Consider the following 21,741-nt stretch of genomic DNA (forward strand, 5'->3'; position numbering starts at 1 on the left):
CACATAAAACATTCAACAAGATACTGAACCCTACGACTAGTCTCAGTGCATTTAAATGAATGGAAATTATGCAGCTAATTATCATAATCATATAGCATGTTCTCTAAACATAATGGGATTTAATTAGGCATTAATATTATCATACTTGGAATATCCCAAATACACAAAATTAAGTCATAGTCTTCTAAATAAATCGATCATCAAAGAAGAAATCACAAGGGAAACTTGATAACGTTTTGAGCTGAAAATACAGCCTATCCGAATGATCACAGTAGGTGCTCCTTGCGTGGACCTCTTAACCAGCTTTAAATAAGTGTCACGTTTACCTCGATTTTCTGAATTCCAATCCTTTCTGAAAATAAATTGTTTCTAGACTTTGTTCTACAACCCGTGGTTGGGAGTAAGAGTGCTTTCGTATGCTGCCCTGCCAAGCGAGTGCACAGCCCAGAGGCCACTAACGCTAAAGAAATAGGAAGAGAAGAGCCACATAAATGAATTGCTCCACTGTGACTTTAAGCAACAAGGAGAGCTCTCATCTCTTTGTTTACAGGCTAGCCACAGAGTTTGTTTTACACACTAAGGCCAGTCCGTAGACTTCCACATAAATACCTGGTTGAAGTCATGCTGCCATTCACTTCCTTCCCTGAAAGAACCTTAAATGATGGTCATGTTTATAGAGGAGAAATATTTCTCTTTGGTGAGTACGTAACAGAAAATAGCACTAAGCGTCATGTGCCTGGAGAACGAGGAACCATAAAACACACCAAACACCAAAACCTTAACTACAGGAGCGACAGGCCTAAGGGGGTTGGAAGACCAGGATTTATGAGCACGTGGTTGTGTACCAGGTCACCATTATTCTTGGTTGTTAATATTGTTTGTTTCAGTAACATAGAACCAAGAGTAAGTGTTTTAAAATAAACTTCTTCCTCCTCCTCCTTTCCCTTCTTTCCTCCTCCCCTCTCTTCACTTTAAATAATATATGCTTTATGTGGATAGTAAAACTGGAATCATAGCCTGTAGCCACGTAGGGAATTGCACTGAAAGCACATCTAAATAAATCATAAGATTTTCCCCAGCTGTCTTTGCTCTCCAAAGGAGACCTCTCAAGGTGGACTTCTCTATGTCTGTAGCACTACTTAAAACATTTTTGGTAGTTTGACTAGTATTCATTTTATTTCATCTTGTTCATTTTCTACCTATATTCTGACTGCTCCAGGACAAACCTATTCATACGTGAGCAATTCTCATCAACACGGTAGATTATTCTTAGAACAATAATGTGGTTCAACTTAAGTACTTAGAATACCTACTACCCACAAGACGTGTGTGGGCTGTGATTGCTATACAATTACAGTGCCATTTGGTATTTACTGAGTCTCCATTTTGAGTGAATCAGATGATTCCCTTTACAGATGCCATTGTAAATCTATGAAACATAGAAGGTATTGCTTAAGGTATTCAGAACAAGAGGCTCAGGTGACTGAGCATATGTAAGTTGTCTTCTGATGTAAACATGAGAAAAGGCCAAAAGTGCCTTTCTGGCTTTTGTTTATTTTTCATGTTCTTAGGGGCAAGGTGCCACGGTGGACTGGCTGTGACGGGGGAGTGAAAGGGGCACATCTCACGTGTGCAGTGATCTGTTATTCCCTTCAGCAAAAGGCCAGATCTGTATACTCTTGAGTTTGTTTTTGTTAATAACTTTGTATCCTTTGTTAAAAAGCAGTTCCATTAAATCAACTTATTATTAACTAAAAATTACAGCTTGATTTCAAATTTACAGGTGTCTATTTTTATTGGCTTTACTTTGCATATCAAAGTTTATCAACTTTATTACAATAAATAGTGTTAAAATCCAGAAAAGTGGGGTGTGTAGAATCTGCATCACATGGTATCAGTTGGTTCCATTTTATCATTACTTCTAGAAATAATTCAACTGCTACTTTTCAGTTTTCACGTATTATTGGGACAGAAAAGTCTACCATCAGCCCATCTCATGTTCTTGACGAGTGTACCAGACTGTCCCTTGACATTGAGCACTCTCTGTAGCTAGTCACAAAGGCAATTAAGTAGGGCAAGATGACCAAAGAGTGACTCTCCTGTGACTGATTTCTCCCTAGGGGAGAAGAACTGGCTTGTTGGCTGCTTATCACAAATGAGATGAAGCCTGGGATCTTGGGTACCTCAGATGTGGCGCATGGAGAGCCATCACTGGATGTCAAAGTGCCCCTTTGCTACTGAGGTGCTGATCTATAATTAGGCAAAGAAAAAGGAACTCCAAGACCCCTTTATCTGCAGAGATGTTAGAGATGTTAGAGCCTTGGCTGATGCCTCTGTGAGAAGAAGCAGTAAAAAAGGGTTGTGTTCTTAGAGGGCAAATGGCAACCAGCTCACACATGACCTTATGCTTCAACTACTGTTATTCACTTGACGACCAAATCTGCCCCGCAACAGAGCTTGCTACTTTGGATATCTGTTTCTATGATTATATTATAGCTAACACAGGGACACTTCTCCAAGGCCAGTAAAATTCCATGCAATCCCGTAGAGGATGCTAGTGAAAGCTGCTTCATTCTGGCTGTATAATTTGACAGAATGACAGCTCTGACCATGAGTCCCTCATACAGAGAATTTTTAAGTTTTAAGGTCTGCTGCACCTAACCCTACTCCACAATAATGGAGGACTTCACTAAACGTGTTGCTAGTACCAGGAAGCCCTGTGTAGCAGGCCTTCATCATTTTGAGCCAAAAGATGCCCAGGGCAAAGATAGACTCTTCCCTAAACCAAGCAAAGCATGGAAGACAATCCAAGACAATCAGGCAATTACGCAACTAGTTGAAAGTGAAGACACTTGTATAGAACCAAATTCTTCCATAGAAATAAATCTTCCTTTACTGGGAAAACCAAGGGTGTGGCTCTTAGAATAAATTAATCTTTGGGCTTCTCCACTATCTGACCTTTGGACGTCAGTATTCTCATTTGACAGCCTTTAAGGAAAAGGGAGAACCAGGGTGGACCTTAGGTTTCCCAACTACAGGTGAGACAGAAAGCCTTAATTCCCAGTGAACTTACAGTGGGGTAGGGGCAGAAAGTGATAGATACAAATATTTGTGCCCTTTGCATATCAGGTTCTTCTGAGAGTGGTAAGCCAAGCATTCAGTTGGCTGGATTTGGAACTGGAGTGATATCAGCAAGGGAGGTAACTACAATCATTTGGGTTACGATCGTTCTGACTCTTACATCTTCTCTTGTGCATGCTACTGAACACATAATTGACCTTGATGTTTTACCTGCTTGTACTATGAATGCTCATCAAGTCCAAGTGGGATTTTTCTGATTACAAAGAGCATCTCCTAGGGAGGCAGTAGCAGGACTAGTGCCCATAAAACCACCAAATAGGCTTCCTGTTTGTGTATAAAAAAAAAAAACGAATATAACATTCTAAGAGGAGAAAAGGAGGTCACAGAGCTCCCGTGAGTTGCTCAGAGTTCCTCTCCTTCAATGCAACCCAGTTCTTGTGCAGGTGCCGTGAACTCTTATTCACCTCATCCCACGGAAATTGAGACTCAGGGAACTAACACACTTCACAAAGTGATAATGCTCTGGCTACTGCTATTACTGTGAATATTGAACTGTCCTTCATCTCTGATCCCAGAGTGCTGTGTTTTCTAATAACATCCATAAAACTATGGCAGGATAACTTACTAGCCTGCAGTGAGGGTAAACTTGCAAACCCTCCACAGTTCTTGACAACCAAGTCGGATTCTAAGGAGCAATATAGGTTTAAGGATCAAAGCTTGATCTCTGAGACAGGACAGGAAGATTTACTTGGCCCTGTGGCCCTCAATACCATAAAGGAAGCCCAGCACCTAATCAGGCTGTTTGGATATTAGAGACCATATTTGCCTCATCTGGTACAAGCTGACCAGAAAATGTGCTCCGTGTAGCTGGCATCTTGAGCAGCACGCAGCACTGGAGGCAGTGCAACAGGCTGTCTCAGCAGCATTTGCCTTGGGGCCTAAATTCCCCAAGGTTCCTTCTGAACTGCAGGTGTCTGTTATTGATGACTACAGTGATTGGAGCCTCTGAAAAAAGGAGGCAGCTTCTGCCTGGTGGTTTCCTATAGGTATGGGATGCATTGCCTCCCCAGTAGGCCTACCGCTACATTCATTTGAGAAATAGGTACTGATCTACTGCTGGGAAGTCTTGGAGACCACATACCTTTCACAGGATTTCCAGGGGAAACATTGTGCCTGGATAGTCCCATGTTGGGTTGGGGGACACTCAGGTGCTAACTGCAGACTTGGAAAGGTTCAGCGGTCTTCTCTTATTAGATGCAGATGGTACATTCAAGGAAGAAGCCATCTCTGCAGTTATTCTTCATGCAGAATAGTCACAGGCACATCTTTAGAGGCTTTCACTTCCCCCTTAACCAAGAACAGAAGTCTTTGACTACCTTGGGAGCCTGCTCCCAGGAATTTCTTGAGGATACTTGGACTTGGTTTGTTGATGGCTTGGCCAGACTAAAAGTTGCTGGTGTCCACTGGGTGGCAGCAGTCATCCAGCCCCAGTAACTACGCTGAAAGACTATTATTCTTCCCTTAGACCAGTAGTCTGCAAACCGCAGTCTTTATTGTGTATGTTTCACATACACAATAGACTGGTTTATTGATCTATTAAAAAATAGATTTTTAATCTGTTAAAAAATAGATGATTTATTTTACTAGGAAGATTTTAAGCTCATAGCAGGTAGCAGTCAGATCTTACATATCACATGTTTCCATGCCCAGTCCTAGAATTGTCTCCTGGTTCAATATACATATTTTACAAGAATTTATCATTTATTATAGATGAATTTAAGTTGTATCTTAATTTTTTAAGAATATACTTTCATTTTGTATCTTGCCTCAATGCATTTGAAGCATGTCATCTTAGTTCACTCGTTTGAACAGCTAACATCCCGATAAGTTGTTTAAAAAAAATAATCATGCCCGGGTGGCTCAGTCGGTTAAGCGGCCGACTTCGGCTCAGGTCACGATCTCGCGGTCCGTGAGTTCAAGCCCCGCATCAGGCTCTGTGCTGACAGCTCAGAGCCTGGAGCCTCAGAGCCTGTCTCCCTCTCTCTGACCCTCCCCTGTTCATGCTCTGTCTCTCCCTGTCTCAAAAATAAATAAAAGGTTAAAAAAATAATCATAAGATCACACAACAGTTCACCTTATTGTTAGTAGAATATTTAGATGACTCATTGACTGAAGGTTGGGTGTAGCTAATGAGCGGTGAATTCTTGCCGTGTCCTGATGCAAATCCCCATGGTCTATTTGTCCCAATCAGATGCACTGAAAGAACGGACCGGTGTTGGCTCCTGAGAGATGGGTCTCTGATTCAAAGAATCCTGTTAGCCTGGATGATCCCTATCCATAGATTCTGCCTCCAGTAATGATTCTTATATTTGGTTCTTCATGAGTCTTAAAATTATTGAGTCTTATGAGACCTAATGTAACCGAAAGCTACTGTTGGCATAGATCACAGAAATATCTGCATGATTTTATGTCCAGCTTCAGCCCCCTGAATCAGTCCTTCCTTGCAAATTAAGCTGGGCCAGGGAAGGCTGTCCCTAGTTAATTTTCCATTATACTTTGGAAACTGGATACTGTTTGCAGGTGATGTTGCCTCTCAAGTTTCTGCATTAAGTTCACCACCAGACTCTAAACCATGTGCAGTAATGCTATACAGTGGAAAAATATTGGAGTTGATTTTTTAATGAGTTTTAGCCCTTTGTCTCCTCAGAGCTAAAAATGTAGCCTTAAGTAAGTGACTTCAGTCTCTGCCAGTTTTCTAATGTGTCAAATTTCAAATGAAAGAAACTAATTGAGACCTAACTAGTCTTACTGCCTGTAGCCATTCCAAATTTCAATTCATTTTTCACTTTTAGAAGATTAAACTTCTTAGAACAATATTCTGACCACATCACCCCCCTGCTGAGAAAGGAATAGCTTTCCTTTGCTAAAAGATAAAAGTTCAAGCTTCTCAGATAGGTATGCACTTTGGTTCAATTCACCATACATTTATTGAATGGATACTATGTATATAATAATATTCTAGGCTTTAGTGATGCAAAGATGAATGCCATAAACTTTTTCCTTTTTTTTTAAGAAACTTACAGTTTCTTGTTGTTAGGTGAGACATCCTTGTAAATGAATAATTATTTTTAAAATATCACACTATGTGCAGTAGTACTGTGATAAACATAAGCATTATGAAGATCCTTCAAAAAGAAATAATTAAAATAATAATAATAATAATAGCCATCATTTGTTGATAGCCTGCTATGTATTGTGTATCAGGGCACTGTTTGGAATTTTAGATACATTTGTTTGTGAAAGATTATCTTCTTTTTACAAATGATATAATTTCATGAAAACATGACTTACCAAATCATATAAAGAAAAGTGGGATTCACGCTCAGATTTGCCTAATTACAACATCCATGCCCCACTGTATTACTTTTATGTGGTTGCCATAAGAAAATATCACAAATTTGGTCAGTCAGAGAAAGACAAAAATCATATGACTTCACTCATATGAGGACTTTAAGAGACAAAACAGATGAATATAAGGGAAGGGAAACAAAAATAATATAAAAACAGGGAGGGGGACAAAACAGAAGAGACTCATAAATATGGAGAACAAACTGAGGGTTAGTGGAGGGGTTGTGGGAGGGGGGATGGGCTAAATGGGTAAGGGGCATTAGAGAATCTACTCCTGAAATCATTGTTTCACTATATGCCAATTTGGATGTACACTTAAAAAAATAAAATTAAAAAAAAATTTGGTAACTTTAAATAACACAGATTTACTATCTCATGGCTCTGTAGGGTCAGCAGTCTGACTCAGGTCTCACTGAAGGACAATCACAGTGTCTGAGGGATGCATTCCTTTCTAGAGGCTCTAGGAGAGAATCTGTTTCTTTGCTCATTCAGGCTGTTGGCCAAATTCAGTTCCTCATGGTTGTAGGACTCAGCTCCTTGTTTCCTTGCTGGCTGTCATCTGAGGGTTATATCCAGCTTTTCAAGGCCACCCACATTCCTTGGCTAGCGGCTCTCTTTGCTCAATCTCTGAAGCAAGTAACAGTGGATCAAGTCCCTCTCGTAATTTGAATATTTTCCGCCTCTCAGTTTTCCTGCTTCACTCTTCTGCCTTCCTCTTGGACTTTACAGGATTTATAAGATTAGGTTTACTAGGAGAATTCAGGATAATATTCCCAGTTCAAGATCCTTACCTTTAATCACAACTGCTAAAATCACATTTTTCCCCCCACCATGTGAAGTAACATATTTGCAGAGATTTGAGCAGGTATTTTTATTCAGACTACCACACTCAGCTCCTTTCTTTATCTCTTTTCTCTAAAGAATAAGGTAACTGGTAACGTTCATTTATTTGGATCTAAAAGTAACCTTTAAATAGAGAAAGATATACCTAAAACTAGGAAGAAGATCAAGGACTCGGGTGCATAAAAGTCCATGTGTATTTAAAGAAATGGAAAGATGCCTAGTGTGAATGAAAGGTAGATGGTGTGGCAAGGACTTGGAATAATGCCAGAAAGATGGGCCTGGCTTGTGAATGGCTTTGAGTAATATACTCAGGGGGTGAGAATCAATAAATCCCAGTGAAGATGGGGATGAGGAAATGCTTTGGCCATGAAGCAGACAACTAAAAATCCTATATGGTTTTACGTCCACGAATTCCGTACATGAATTTTGGAGTCTCTGAGAGGATATGGAATTTGAATTCCAGCTCCAGTACTGACTGGTTTGTTCTCTCCATGGTCGCTCTTAAAGTTTGATGCAGAACAAGTGTGATCATACACTTGTGTATGTACATGCACGTACGTGTGCATATATTTCTACACATGCACACAGATTGTAAATGCTTTGTAAATTATCAAGTGCTATAAAAATATTAGTTTGGATCTCAAACAAGATTGATTTGATTCTTAATCCACAAGTATGCTGTGAATCATACATGCATGATAAAAATCATGCCTGTTTTTATTAGTCATGTCAGTTTTCAATTGCTGGAAAGGCTTTTTCTATTCTCTGTATTTCTCCCATGAATTCTAGTCTTCTTATTAAGGTAGTTTAGCATCTACTGCCTCTGTGGAGCCATTGCTGTGACCCCAGTGACCTCAGTGTTGTGTCTTCTGGTGTCAGCGGTCTTTTACGGCATTGACTGTCATTCAGTTCTCTCCCCATATATTGAACTGTGTTATTAGTGAACCTTTACTGTAACTGCATACACGGGTGTTATTTTTTAACTCCGTTAGGACACAGATGTAACCATTTGCTTCTTGTTACTTCTTAGTTTTTCTGTTTGGCGTAGGATTTTAGACAATGGACTATAATGAAAAAGAACACAATTTCAGTGTTAGATCCATTTGAGTCTAAATCCCAACTGCCCCATGTGCCAACAATATGAATATGTCCAATTTAATTAATTTTGGTGTAAAATCAAGATAATATTTACTTTTCAAAGTTGTGAGTATTAGAAATAATATATACAAAATGTCTGGTATTGGTTGGCATTCAATTAATTTTAGCTATGATCATGAAAGTGATGACTACTAATGAATATTTTCATTTTTTTAATGAAAACATATATTCACCTAAATTTCTTTTGATATAGTCATTTAAGTAGTGATCTGAGGTTTCCCCCCAAAATATTTTATAATTATATACTGAGACTTCAAAACAGCTTTGTAAGTGAGGTCATTTATAATAACTGTTTTAGTAATGGAAACATTTTTATACAGAAAAGTTAAAAGAACTGATTAAGATTAGACATTGAGTTGCTGAAGCTCTGTGAGTTGACCTCAGTGTGGTGATTTTTGGTGCTAGGCTTAGTTAACTATTGTGCTTCCTCCAAAGCCTTCTTATACCAAAAGTGAAATTTGTGGTGCTGAAACTATCTGGCATTTGTACATATTCATCAAAATTATTTGGTGTTGTGATTATGCAGCCAAAAATCTTTCAAAAAATAGCTTTTCTTTACATTGATTGTTATTTGTAAAAGTTAAATATTTTTTAAAAACTTTAAAAGGAAGGTACCTTTGATTACCTTCATTACTTTCTCCTTCAATTAATTTCTCAATGTATTCTTTGAAATTTATAACTATTTCCCTTTCTCTTTATAAATACATTATATATATATATATATATATATATATATATATATATATAGGTACTCATCAGCAAATTTCAGGGAAAGTTCAGCATTATCCTTCTCCAGAGATTACAGTTGAATACGGTGGTATAGTCAATATTTGCTAAGGCATAATTAGCTGTGATAATATACCTTGGCTGATTTATAGACTTTGAAGCCATTTATATTTACTACCAGCTCCATTTTCTCATCTATACAAAAGGATCCTGGTCTCTGCATCTCCTTGGGAATTGAGATGAGACTAATATAAAATAATATATGTTAAGGGGCACCTGGGTGGCTCAGTGGGTTAAGTGTCTGACTCTTGGTTTTAGCTCAGTTCATGATTTCATGGTTTGTGAGTTCAAGCCCCATGCTGGTCTCTGCACTGACAGCCTGGAGCCTGCCTGGGATTCTCTCTTTCCCTCTCTCTCTCTCTCTCTGCACTTCCTCCACTCTCTCTGTCTCTCAAAATAAAAAAAACTTTAAAAAAAATTAAAATAATAGATGTTAATGTCCTATAAAAATAAGTGTTTTATATTATTTTCCAGTATGATCCTAATCTCTCTCTTTTTACATATAATAATAGAACTTTATTCTGCCTCAAACTTCTCCCCTCCCCCAACTTGAGTAAAAGTTTATATCATTCACCCAGTTTCTTATGCCATTTTTGATTTCTCCCACTCTGATTATGTGTCTGCAATCTATCAGCAATTTCTGTGGATTTTATCTTCAAAACATTTTCAAATTTTAATGCCTTTTCACTATCAACCCTGTAGTCACTCTAACAATAATAATATCTCACATTTATTGGATAATTACTATATTCCAGGCATTGCCTACTTAATAACTCTTAATACTGCTAGTGTGAATCTACTTCATTGCCTAACTGGGTTACTATAATAGCCTCCTAATTTGTCCCTTTTTATGTATTCATGTTACTCTCTATTGTCCACTTTCCATGTGCCAGCCAATGTTTTTTTTTTTTTAGAATTTTTTTATGTTATTTATTATCCCATTATTCTAAGTAAGAATTGCCAGTAGCTCCCATCACAGAGTAAAGCCAAAGTCCTCACAATGGCCATGGAGCCCCTCTGTTTGTCTCCTCTCTCTCTCTTCCCATGACTTAGAACCATTCTCATTAGGATCTAGCCACATGGGCTTCTTGACAACCCTCCATAACTCCAAGCTTTTTCCCACCAGAAGGACTTGAACTTGTGATTCTCTTGGCCTACTGTGCATGGCTTTCTGCTTTCACTTTATACATGTTCTTTACTCCAATGTTACATCCTTAGAGATGACTACAAAGGACCACCTCCTCTTCCACCCACACATGATTTACTGTTACTTCTTCTGTGTGTGTTCCATCATTATCTTTCTCCTCATTGGAGGAGAAACACCATGGGGACAAACATGGTCCTCTTCAACACTATGCTCCCTATGCCAGAGCACAAAGGAGACAATTGTTAATTCTTTATTGTATAAAGGAATAAGTGAAGCAATGACATGAAAATTCTTGTGGTACTTTTGGTCTCATCAAAAGCTTTATAAAAAGCTTAATTCCCTTGGTTTAATGTTGTCATTGCCGCCTTCTTCTCCTTTTTCCTCTTCTTCTTCTTCCTCTTCTCCTTCTCCTTCTCCTTTTCTTTCTGATATGCACTTTACAATATTGAAGATCCATGGGAGAAATTTCTTTGCAGCATTGTGTCAAGGAGTGCTATGTTTCTCCTAAGCAAATAGTGTGACTTTATCTTACAGATACTCAGCTTTATAATTCCTTATGCCTCCCTTTGTATTATTCTGAATGATCTTGTATCCTAATTATTATAATTGCAGGATGATTTTTGTGTTCTAAGTTTGTATCCAGATTCATTGTACTAGTCTCTCCTTATATAGGGGTGATTCAATTAATTTACCCATTTGGCCACTTCAGCTCTTATGGAAAAGAAAGAAAATATTAAAACATATCTATGCTAATCTCTGAAATCATGTTTATTCATTATTTGACGTGTATACCAACTCATCTGGATTTAAGACACTAAAAGACTTTCTTGATACAAGAGGCTGGAGTTGGCCAGATGAAATCTTTGGTGATTCTAACATGTTGACTCCTCAACCTGTTTTTTCTCACGCTTTGTTGAAAGATTCTCCAGCAAACCTGAATTCAGTGTACTCAAGGTTCCCATATTCATGATAGTTGCTACCCATTCAGTGTTAAACAAAGGGTTCAGATATTCTTTCCCTTCTCTTTACCACATAAAGGAATGGAACAATCATAGTCTTTGCATTATTCTAAGAGTCATGAGTGGGAACAGCAACAAAAACAGGGGCATAGTGTGTGAATTCCCAGCTCAAATGGATATATGACACTAGGGCTGTTAGCCCTTCCCTGGAGCATATTGGTTTGGAGTGGCTTAATCAGATTAGATGACTGATAAAGTGAGATAAATTGTCCAGCCCCAGCACCACGCCATGATAGATGTCCTGTGTACCAGTGGTATCCCCTTCATAAGGTGATTTTTATAATTACATGACACAATATATAGCAAACACCTACGGCAGGGCCAGACAGAATTAAATACTTGATTATTATGTTATTGGCTATTATTAATATTTTATTTGTTTTGTACATATTTGATAAATTTTAATTAAGTTAGGGAATTTGGAGTCAGACATACTAGATATAATCTTGGAAACTGCACTTAAACTTTCTTTTTAAAAATTTTTAAAAACTTTTTAAATGTTTGTTTATTTTTGAGAGTGTGTGTGTATGTGTGAGAGAGAGAGAGAGAGAGAGCAGGGGAGGGGCAGAGAGAGAAAGAGACAAATGATCTGAAGTGGGCTCTGTGCTGACAGCAGAAAGCCCAATGCAGGGCTCGAACTCACAAACCGACCTCACCAACCTGAGATCATGACCTGAGCCGAAGTTGGATCCTCAACCTACTGAGTCACCCAGGCTCCCCTACACTTAAGCCTTCTTATCCTTAATTGCCATTTTTGAAAACAGAGGTAACTAAAATTGTGGAAATAGCCCAAGTGTCCATCAACTGATAAATGGATTAGGAAGATGTAGTATGTGTAAATATATATATACAATGTATATGTGTATATATGTATATGTATATATGTATATGTGTATACAGTGTGTGTGTGTGTGTATATACACACATATATATATACACACACACACTGTATACACATATACGTATATACATATACATATATACACATATACATTGTATATATATATATTTACACATATATATACACACACACATACACACACACACACACACACACACACACAAAGGAATATTATTCAGCCATAAAAAATGAAATCTTGTATTTGCAATGACATGGATGGAGCTAGAGAGTATAATGCTAAGTGAAATAAGTTAGAGAAAAACAAAAATCGTATGATTTCACTTTCTTGTGGAATTTAAGGGAAAAAAAGGAGGAAAAAAAGAGGGAGAGACAAACCAAGAAAGAGACTCTTAACTATAGAAAATGAACTGATGGTTACCGGAGGGAAGGTGGGTGAAACAGGTGATGGGGATGAGGGAGTACACTTGTTGTAATGGGTACCAGGTGTTGTATGGAAGGGTTGAATAATGATATTGTACACCTGAAACTAATATTCTGCCGTATGTTAACTGGAATCTGAAAACTTAAAAAAATTTTTTTGAGGTAATTAACATTTCTTACAATGTTGTTATAAGGATTAGAGACAATATTCATAAAGTACGCAGTGAAAAGCATAGCATGTAGGAGGTAATTAATAAATAGTAGTTATCATCATGAAAAGTAGTTTTCAGCCACTTTTACATTGCTCTGTGGTGATTTTACCGACATCGTTTATACATATGCAAATTCATGTATGTAATACATGCATGCACAACATACACATTTGTATGTAATATGTGTGAATTATGTAACACACACCCATAAATAATGTGTGTGTATATACACATAGACACACAAATACTGGAGAACACTTTTACTCTATTTTTCATAGTATGTTTTAAGGAAAAAGAGCCCTCCTAATCCTGTTTAAAAGAAGTTTGTGCTCTATTCATTATGAATGATGAATACAAAGTAAAAAATACATACCTTGAAACAAATTCAAATATAATTTATCACGCTTAATTGTGAACATACTGGAGTGGTGTGTAGGCATACAAATATCATGCATTTGTTTTGCCTCCTTTTAACAGAATTTAGCTGAGTTAACTTGTTTTCTTTTATTTTCCGCTTTGAATTAGATAATTGTCTTGGTTACATTACATAGAATTTGTTTTCACCAGGTCAGCAAGGTTTAAAAATGGAAATTGCTTTGTTATAGATCAGATTATACAAAGGTATTATTAAATTGGGATTGGGATTGTGATTGTAGAATTCTGTCTACAGACATAATAGGGAAGTCTTTGCTGAAAGTGTTAGAAATGCATATTTTGAGCAAATTGAATAGCTGCTGTTACTGTCTAAAACAGAAGAAAGAAACCCAGAAATGTTTGTCAATTTCATCACAGTAAATAAGTCAGAGGTGATTGATTCTCTTTCTCTAATACCTTCATTCTTGGCATCTCAAAGTTCAGGAATCCAGACACAGCTCCATCCCTGTCATTTTTGTCCAAAAACCAAAATGGCAACTTATCTTCTAGTGAGCCATCTCCTGGGAATCTCTCATTCACTCACTGATACATGCGCCTCCTCCTTGCTTTCTTCAGTTCATTCATTTGTTCCTTCATTCATTTCTTTGTGTACCCAGGAGAATGTATAGTGCACGCTTTCTAAGTACATGGTAGTTTCTATTCCCCATGGGCCCTGTGGACTAGCAGTGGGGATAGTCATTATGCACATAACCATGTAGACAAGTACGATGCTGAATGTTACTAAAGTTGTGTAAAAAAGAGTTACCTGGTATGGTGAGAGACTGTAATGGACAGTGTTGACCAGTCAAGATTTTTGCAGAAAGTAGCTATTGAGCTGAAATCTGCAAGATTTTCAAGGAGCGATTTCTAGAGGCAGGTGGCCCAGCATATGTAAGGTATCTATGGTTGGAGGAGCTATAAGAAGGTTAGTAGGTTTTGTTGTGAGGAGTTGAGAGGTACCATGACAGGAGATGAGGCTGGAAACATGAGTAGCACACAGACTGAGTTGAATCTGTGTCCATTAGCCCATTAACACATTTGATCTTTATCTTAACTCTGGTGGGAAGCCATTTAACGACTTTCAAGCAGCATAGTGATCCAATTTGCATTTTGAAAACTACTCTGTTTACAATGTAGGATATGAATTTCAGGAAGACTAAAGTGGATGCAGAGCAATCAGTTAGGAAGCCGTTTCATTAGTCAAGGAGAGACATGAGTTTCTCTCTTGAGAAGTGCGTGATTCAGGAAAAATTATGAAGTAAAATAGGATGGTGTTAGTGATTGATTGAATATGGGAAATGAAGGAGAAGCAGGGATTGAGGATGACTAACTCAATTTCTCCTGAATTTTTTTACCACTACCTACCTTCTCTCTTCTACCTGTTGCAGTTCATACTCCACTATAAATTTAGTACACATCTTAGATATTTCATAGAGTATTTCATTCCTTATATCTACTTTTCTAAACTGGAATTTGGTTCTTCCTTAATTTCGCCATTTCCTCCATGGCCCCCTGGAGTGGAGAGCGTGCAGGCTTCCACTTGGCATAAATCCTGGTTTCCAGAAAACCATTCTTGTCCCTCAGTCCAGGTTAATACTCATCAAAGGAGCTTCAGCCTGGTTTGAATTCCCCAACTGTAACTCTACTACTTGAATCCTTTTTTATCGTAGGTAGAGACCCTGGCATGTTGTTTTTAAATAAAACAAACGTTTAATTAAATACACACACGTAGTATTGTCAAAGATGGGCTAGATTAAAAAAATTTTTTTCTTCTGACTTCCGTTTTTATGTTCTGTTCTGTTTCCAGTGGAACCACTTATTTCCTCTGTATCTTTCCAGAAACATCCACTAAATACACCAGCATGTGTGTATCTTGTGGGTGTGTATGTATTCCTCCCTCTCACTTTAAAAATATTGTAATTTATTCTATATACCAAGTAAATTTCATTTGTCTCAAGAGTTTAAAATATTTAAAGAAAAAAATGAAATTATACAGTAATCACAAGTACTAGAAAAAATATGAGAGAATTTTATTTCCTATTGGATTGTCAAAAAAGATAAAAGGAAAGATTGACAAAGTTGACTGCATAAATGTACAAAATATAATTTTCCTGAAGTGTTTTGATCTTGAGATTTATCCCTCTCTCATACTTCTAACTCTAGTTCCGTCTCATGGTAGCAGCTCCATTTAAAATGTACTTAGAGACATAACCATTTCTCTTTAAATATTCAAAGCCTCTATCAGGTATATTGGAAAACAATAAAAGATTATCATAACCACTGGAGAAAGAATTTACTCGACTGTCTTCGTGTTATCCCTGGTAGTTGAATTTGAAACTTCAAAAAATAATTATTTTTAATGCTCAAACTCATTACCTTACATTCTTAAATATGATACACTAGAAACCCAGGTACACAAATTGTTCACCACCAAAACATCAGAAATTTCCTCCAAGTCAGAATCATGAAAGAATATAGATTTTTTTTTTTAAATAGACCTTTGGATTTCTTGTTTTAGTGCTTTTACAGCAGAGAGTTAGAACTAGTTGAATGTTAGCATGCAATGTTAGCATAACATTTCTTAACTGTTAACTATTAAAACTGGGTAATTAAAAAACTGAGGAATAAACCATTGTTTCTGGAAATACGTTTTTGAATGACAGGAGTGGCAATGTAGTGTAAATTTTTGCCATGCTGATCAAGACTGTAGAAAGTGTCCTTTGAATATTTGACTTGGAACCTTTTGGAATGAAGATGGAAACTGCAGGAACAGTATTTGAGCCAATTTGCAGTTTGTTTTCAGTGAAGGGCTGAGCCCAGGGCTAGTGAACATTGCCTAGGAAACATAGAAACAGAATCCACTGTCCTCTGAATGAGAGCCTCAGCCACATTGCAGTAGTAAGCCAGTTGGAACTGTGGTAGACCTTTCTCCTCAAAGCTTAGGGGCTTCTTTTCTGCCTAGACTTCCTTCTATGTTTTTCCTGTTTTCTTAATGCAGATCACAATTCCTCTCCCTGCTTTCTTTGTCCATTCCTAATGGCTAGGATTATATTTTATGGAATTTCTTTCCACACATTACCTCCTTTTGTGCTAACGTTAAAGTAAATGCCATAGCACCTTCACATTTTCAGGTTTTTGCTGCAAACTACTAAGGGTAAATATATAGGGGCTTAAAAAATAACAAATATGAAGGCCTTTCAAATGGTTCAGGTTTTTTTTTTTTCTAACCTGCCACAAAAAAAAAAAAAAAAAAAAGAGGAAGCACCATAAGAGTTTTATATTCTATCCTTTTATCTCTTAGAAGGGTTGGCTGCTACACAGAACTCTCTTGCTACATAAGTAGAATTACAAAGTGAGAGCAAGAAAAGCAGCTCCTGGAATCTGGGACCCGGCCTACTACTGTATCATTTAGGCTTCAGTGTTGCTATGAGCTGGTGGTTCTCCTGTTGAACATAAACAATTTCACAGAGCATCAACGTCGGACAAAGCCACTCTGGAACCATGGATCACAGTAAAAACAAGATCACTTTTGTAATTGTGACTGAGCACAGATGATACACAAACACTGTCCCAGCCACAGAAATGACCAAACATCCCTGTGTCTTCACTCATAGGAGTGTTTCCAACCAATTACAACTTTAGCCTATTCTAGTCTTCCCTTTGTTAGGTAAGAATCTTTAAGGTATCCAATCACATAATTATTTTGCTTCCTGATGGCACCCAATCTGGATCAAAACTCCATTTCCTTCGACCCTCCCCCAAAGTAACCTAGCCAAAGCCCTATCCCATAAATCATTTTTCATGCCCTCTCACTGAACGGCCCCATGGTTCCCCATGGTATTTTTTCTCCATCACTGCAACAAATGATAAACCCAACTTTATTCAACTACAGTGTGCCTGGTAGTCTTTGGCTGGAAGACAATTAAGAGAGAATGGGATCAAGATTATGGAGTCCTTGTGGGCCATTTTAAGAACTTTGGCTTTTACTCTGATTGAGATGGGATGACATTGGAAGGTTTTATTTTTTTAACTTTTTAACTTTTATATTTTTATAAAATTTGGGGATAGTTTCCAATTCACGGAAATATTACAATAACTATACAGAACTTATATTTCATACAGATTTGCAGATTATTATCAGTTTGCCCTTTTATTTTATATATAATCTTTCTTTCTTTCCAGTCATCTCAGAGCAAGTTGCAGATATCATCATGCCGTTTTACTTCTAAATAATTCATTGTCTCTTTCCTAAAATAGAGGACATTCACTTGCATGTATAATCAATTAACATTGATAAGTGTTATTATTCAATTTATAGGCTTCATTCATAATTTATGAATTTCCCTCAAAATGTCCTTTATGTAATTTTTGTTTTTTGCCTGGTTCAGGATCTCTTCAAGAATCATACACTGCTTTTAGGTTTTAATTATCTTTATATTTCTTTAATATACAGCAACTATTAAGCCTTTTGTTGTCTTCTTTGACATTGACATGTTTGAAAAGTATACACCTTTTATTTTGCAGAGTATCCCTCAGTTGGTGTTTGTTGATTTCTCCTTATATCTAATTTCAGTTCATTCCTTTTTGGTGAAAATACTACATTAATTTGTCACCTTTCCTTGAAAATCCATTAATTGTGTTTCTCTTTTTAATTTATCTTAAGTTTATTTATTTTGAGAGACACAGGACAGCATGAGTGGGGGAGAAGCAGAGAGAGTGAGAGTGAGAGAGAGAGAGAGAGTGAGAGAGAGAGAGAGAGAGAGAGAGAGAGAATCCCAAGCAATCTCCACACTGTCAGCGAGGAGATGGACGCAGGGCTTGAACTCCTGAAACTGTGAGGTCATGACCTGAGCCAAAACCAAGAGTCGGATGCTTAACCGACTGAGCCACCCAGGTGCCCTGATCATATATTTCTGAATCCATTTCTGAATGATATATCCTGATTCACTGGTCACTTTGTCTATACATAAATCAGTACTACACAGTGTTAATTATTATAGCTTTATAGTATTTATTGAAATCAGGTGTTGTATATTTGATAACTTCGTAGCTAATCTAGGTGCTTTACCTTTTTGTATATATTTTAGAATCATTTTGTTAATTTCTACAAAATCCTGCTGAAGTTTTGATAGAGGTTATATTGAAGTTATAGATAAATTTGAGGAGATGTGAGTTCTTAACAATATTAAGGTTTATGATCCATAAACCTGATATATATGTCCATGTAATTAGGGTCTCTTTCCTATCAATATTTTATAGTTGTCAATGTAAAGGCCAGCTATCTATTTTTTTTAAATTTATCCCTATAATTTCATGTTTTAAAATGCTCTTTTAAAGGACTTTTAAAAATTTCAGATTCTGGTTGTTTACTTCTAGCATACAGAAATGTGATTGATTTTGTATATTGATGACATATAATCTTACTAAAATTATTTGTTATTACAAGAGCTTTCTGTAGATTTTGTATTATTGTTAGATGAATGTATTGAGCACATTTATGCTTTGCTTTCTTTGCCTGATAATTCCATCATCTTCTTTGTATCTATATTTACTTTTATTGACTAATTTTTTTCCTGGTTATTGATCACATTTTCCTGCTTCACAGCCTAGTAATCTCTAATTTGATGCTGGAATTGTGAATTCTCTGTTTCTAAGTGTTAAGGCTTTGTATATTCCTTTAAAAATAATTGAACTTTGTTTTAGAGGTACTTAAGTACTGTTTGGGTCCTTTGTGATTTATTTAAAACAATTTTTAAAGACAGGTTTAGAACAGAAGTCAGCATTTTTTTTAATTTTAATTTTTTTGAAGTATAAACACAGTACGATATTAGTTTCAGTTGTGGAACACAGTGATTTATACATTACAAAATCTATAAAAGTGTAACTAATATACATTACAAAATGTTCACCACAATAACAGTTACCATCTCTCATCATATAAATTTATTACAATATTATTGATTATATTTCCAATGTTGTACTTTTCATCCTTGTGACTTATTTATTTTATAACTGAAGTTTGGGGGCACCTGGGTGGTTCAGTCAGTTAAACATCCGACGTCAGCTCAGATCATGATGTCATGGTTCGTGAGTTCGAGCCCCGTATTGGGCTCTGTGCTGTCAGTGCAGAGCCTGCTTCGGCTTCTCTGTCTCCTTCTCACTCTGCCCCTCCCCTGCTCTCTCTCTCTCAAAAATAAATAAACATTAAAAAAAACTAAAAAATAATAACTGGAAGTTTGTACCTCTTTATCCCTTTCCTCTTCACAAATTTTTTTCTGTATTTTTTTAACTCAGGAAACTTAAATCTTCTTTTTAAAGTAATCTGTAAAAACAAGTTGAGGTTAAAAGAATATGTTCAGAGAGTGAATATGTTCAGCTGTGCAGGCCATATGGTCTTGATTGCAACTACTTAACTGCCATTTTAGTGTGAAAGTAACCATAGATAATGTGTAAACAAGCGGGCATGGCTAAGTCCCAATAAAACATTATTTACTTAAACAGGTGGTAGACCAGATTTGGTCCCAAGACTGTAGGTTGCCAATCCAATGCATAGTCTAGAGTCTATTTCCTTCAAGAGTTACTTTGCCCCATACTAAAATGTACCCTTCTGGAATCCATACTGAATGCCCTGTGTATTCATCAAGGACTCCACTCACTCTGGCTGGTAGAAACTCAAAGATATGTAGCCCTTTGTGGACTCTGGTAATTTTTTCAGTTTATAGCTCCTAGTTATTATTCTCTTAGTTGTTCTCTATCTCTCTTTTTGGATTTTATCCTACAAATATAAAAGGTAGAATTCAGACAAAGACTTAAGCGTCTCTTGATCTCCTTTTCTATATAGCTCCCTTTCCTCCCACAACCGAACATTGAAAATTTTAGCTGTCCCAGACTGTATCTCCTCAACTCAGTGTTACTCCATTTTCCGATGGGCTGACCCTTGAGAGTTACAGTCTAGAACATGCTTCCATGCAGAAATCTAGGGGTGATCATAGGATGTGTCTTTCTTCATTTTTCTAAGGGATCACTATCCTGTGTTTCCTGATGTCTGATGTTTGAAAATACTTGTTTTATATGTTTTGCCCTAGTTTCTAGTTGTTTATTGCCGAAGGATAATTTCATACTTTATTATTGTTTCTTACTGTGTATATGCTGGGAGCAGGTCTTATTACTTACTTTGATACTCAATTTGTCCCTGATTTGGCCAGTAAGTTTCTCTAAAAGCTGGTTCCTTAAACCTTTCATCATAATGCTGTAATATTTGAGTACTTTGTTATTTTCTGTGACAAAGAATATCTAGGCTCATCTTGAACATTTTTGCTCTTAGCTCCAAATAGACCATTTTCCCAAGAGGACCTGGTTCCTTTTAGTGGGGAATATTAATTAAATAGAGTTTGGGACAGAGGAGTGATATTCAATTATGTTAAAATATCACATGGTTCTTTTTTATTTAATGGACCTTAGGGGTCACGGGTAGGACACAAAGATCAGAAGGGAAAGAATTGTAATAAACTCACATAAAATGTTGGTTGCTTGGACCAAAATAGTAATTGTGAAGGAAGATTGCATATGAATTATGATATTAAAAATTATATATATATGTGTGTGTGTATATATATATGCACACATGTATATATGAGTTATATATATATATATATATATATATATATATAAACTATATATATATATAAGCTATACACACACACACACAAACTTATATATATAGCATAACTCATATGCTATGTATGTGTATAAAACTTGGGCCCATCCTCAGTTACAAGGTGGACCTCCATTCAAAATTTGGTGCAGATGTAGGGGTGCCTGGGTGGCTCAGTCAGTTGAGCCTCTGACTTCAGCTCACATCTTGATCTCATGGTTCATGTGAGTTTGAGCCCAGAGTCGGGGTCTGTGCAGACAGCTCAGAGCCTGGAGCCTAGTTGCCATTCTGTGTCTCCCTCTCTCTCTACCCTCCCCTACTCATGCTCTCTCTCTCTCTCTTTCTCTCTCTCTCTTTCTCTCTCTCATTCTCTCTCAAAAATAAATAAAATCATTTAAAGAAAATTGATAATGAAATTGTGTTCAGATGTTAAGACTGACAATACTAAAAGGATTGAAAATGTCTATTACATAATTAGGCTTCCTGGGACATTAGAGTAGCTTCAAGACATGTCTAAAAGTTTTAGAGAGTGAGAAGGGAAAACTGGCGTAGAGTTTCATTGTGGTTGATGGGACTGGGGTGAGAATTTCTGTGCACAGGTAAGGGCATGTAATGATTTGAACCTCCTGCCAATAGGGGGAGCACTGGGGCTACCTTACTGTGTTTCAGCAATGACGTCAAACATCAAAAAGTAGAATCAGACTCTACTACACTACTACACAGAGCCCCTTAGAAGA

The 21,741-nt window shown here is 36.9% G+C and overlaps 1 protein-coding gene across 1 annotated transcript in view; it reads left to right on the plus strand.

Annotated features, from left to right (window-relative positions):
* MALRD1 (MAM and LDL receptor class A domain containing 1) overlaps window positions 1-21,741 on the plus strand; it is a 779,242-nt gene that overhangs the window by 414,422 nt on the left and 343,079 nt on the right. The window lies entirely within an intron of this gene.

This window comes from Prionailurus viverrinus, chromosome B4 (genome assembly GCF_022837055.1).
Source record: "Prionailurus viverrinus isolate Anna chromosome B4, UM_Priviv_1.0, whole genome shotgun sequence".
Lineage (NCBI taxonomy): Eukaryota > Metazoa > Chordata > Mammalia > Carnivora > Felidae > Prionailurus > Prionailurus viverrinus.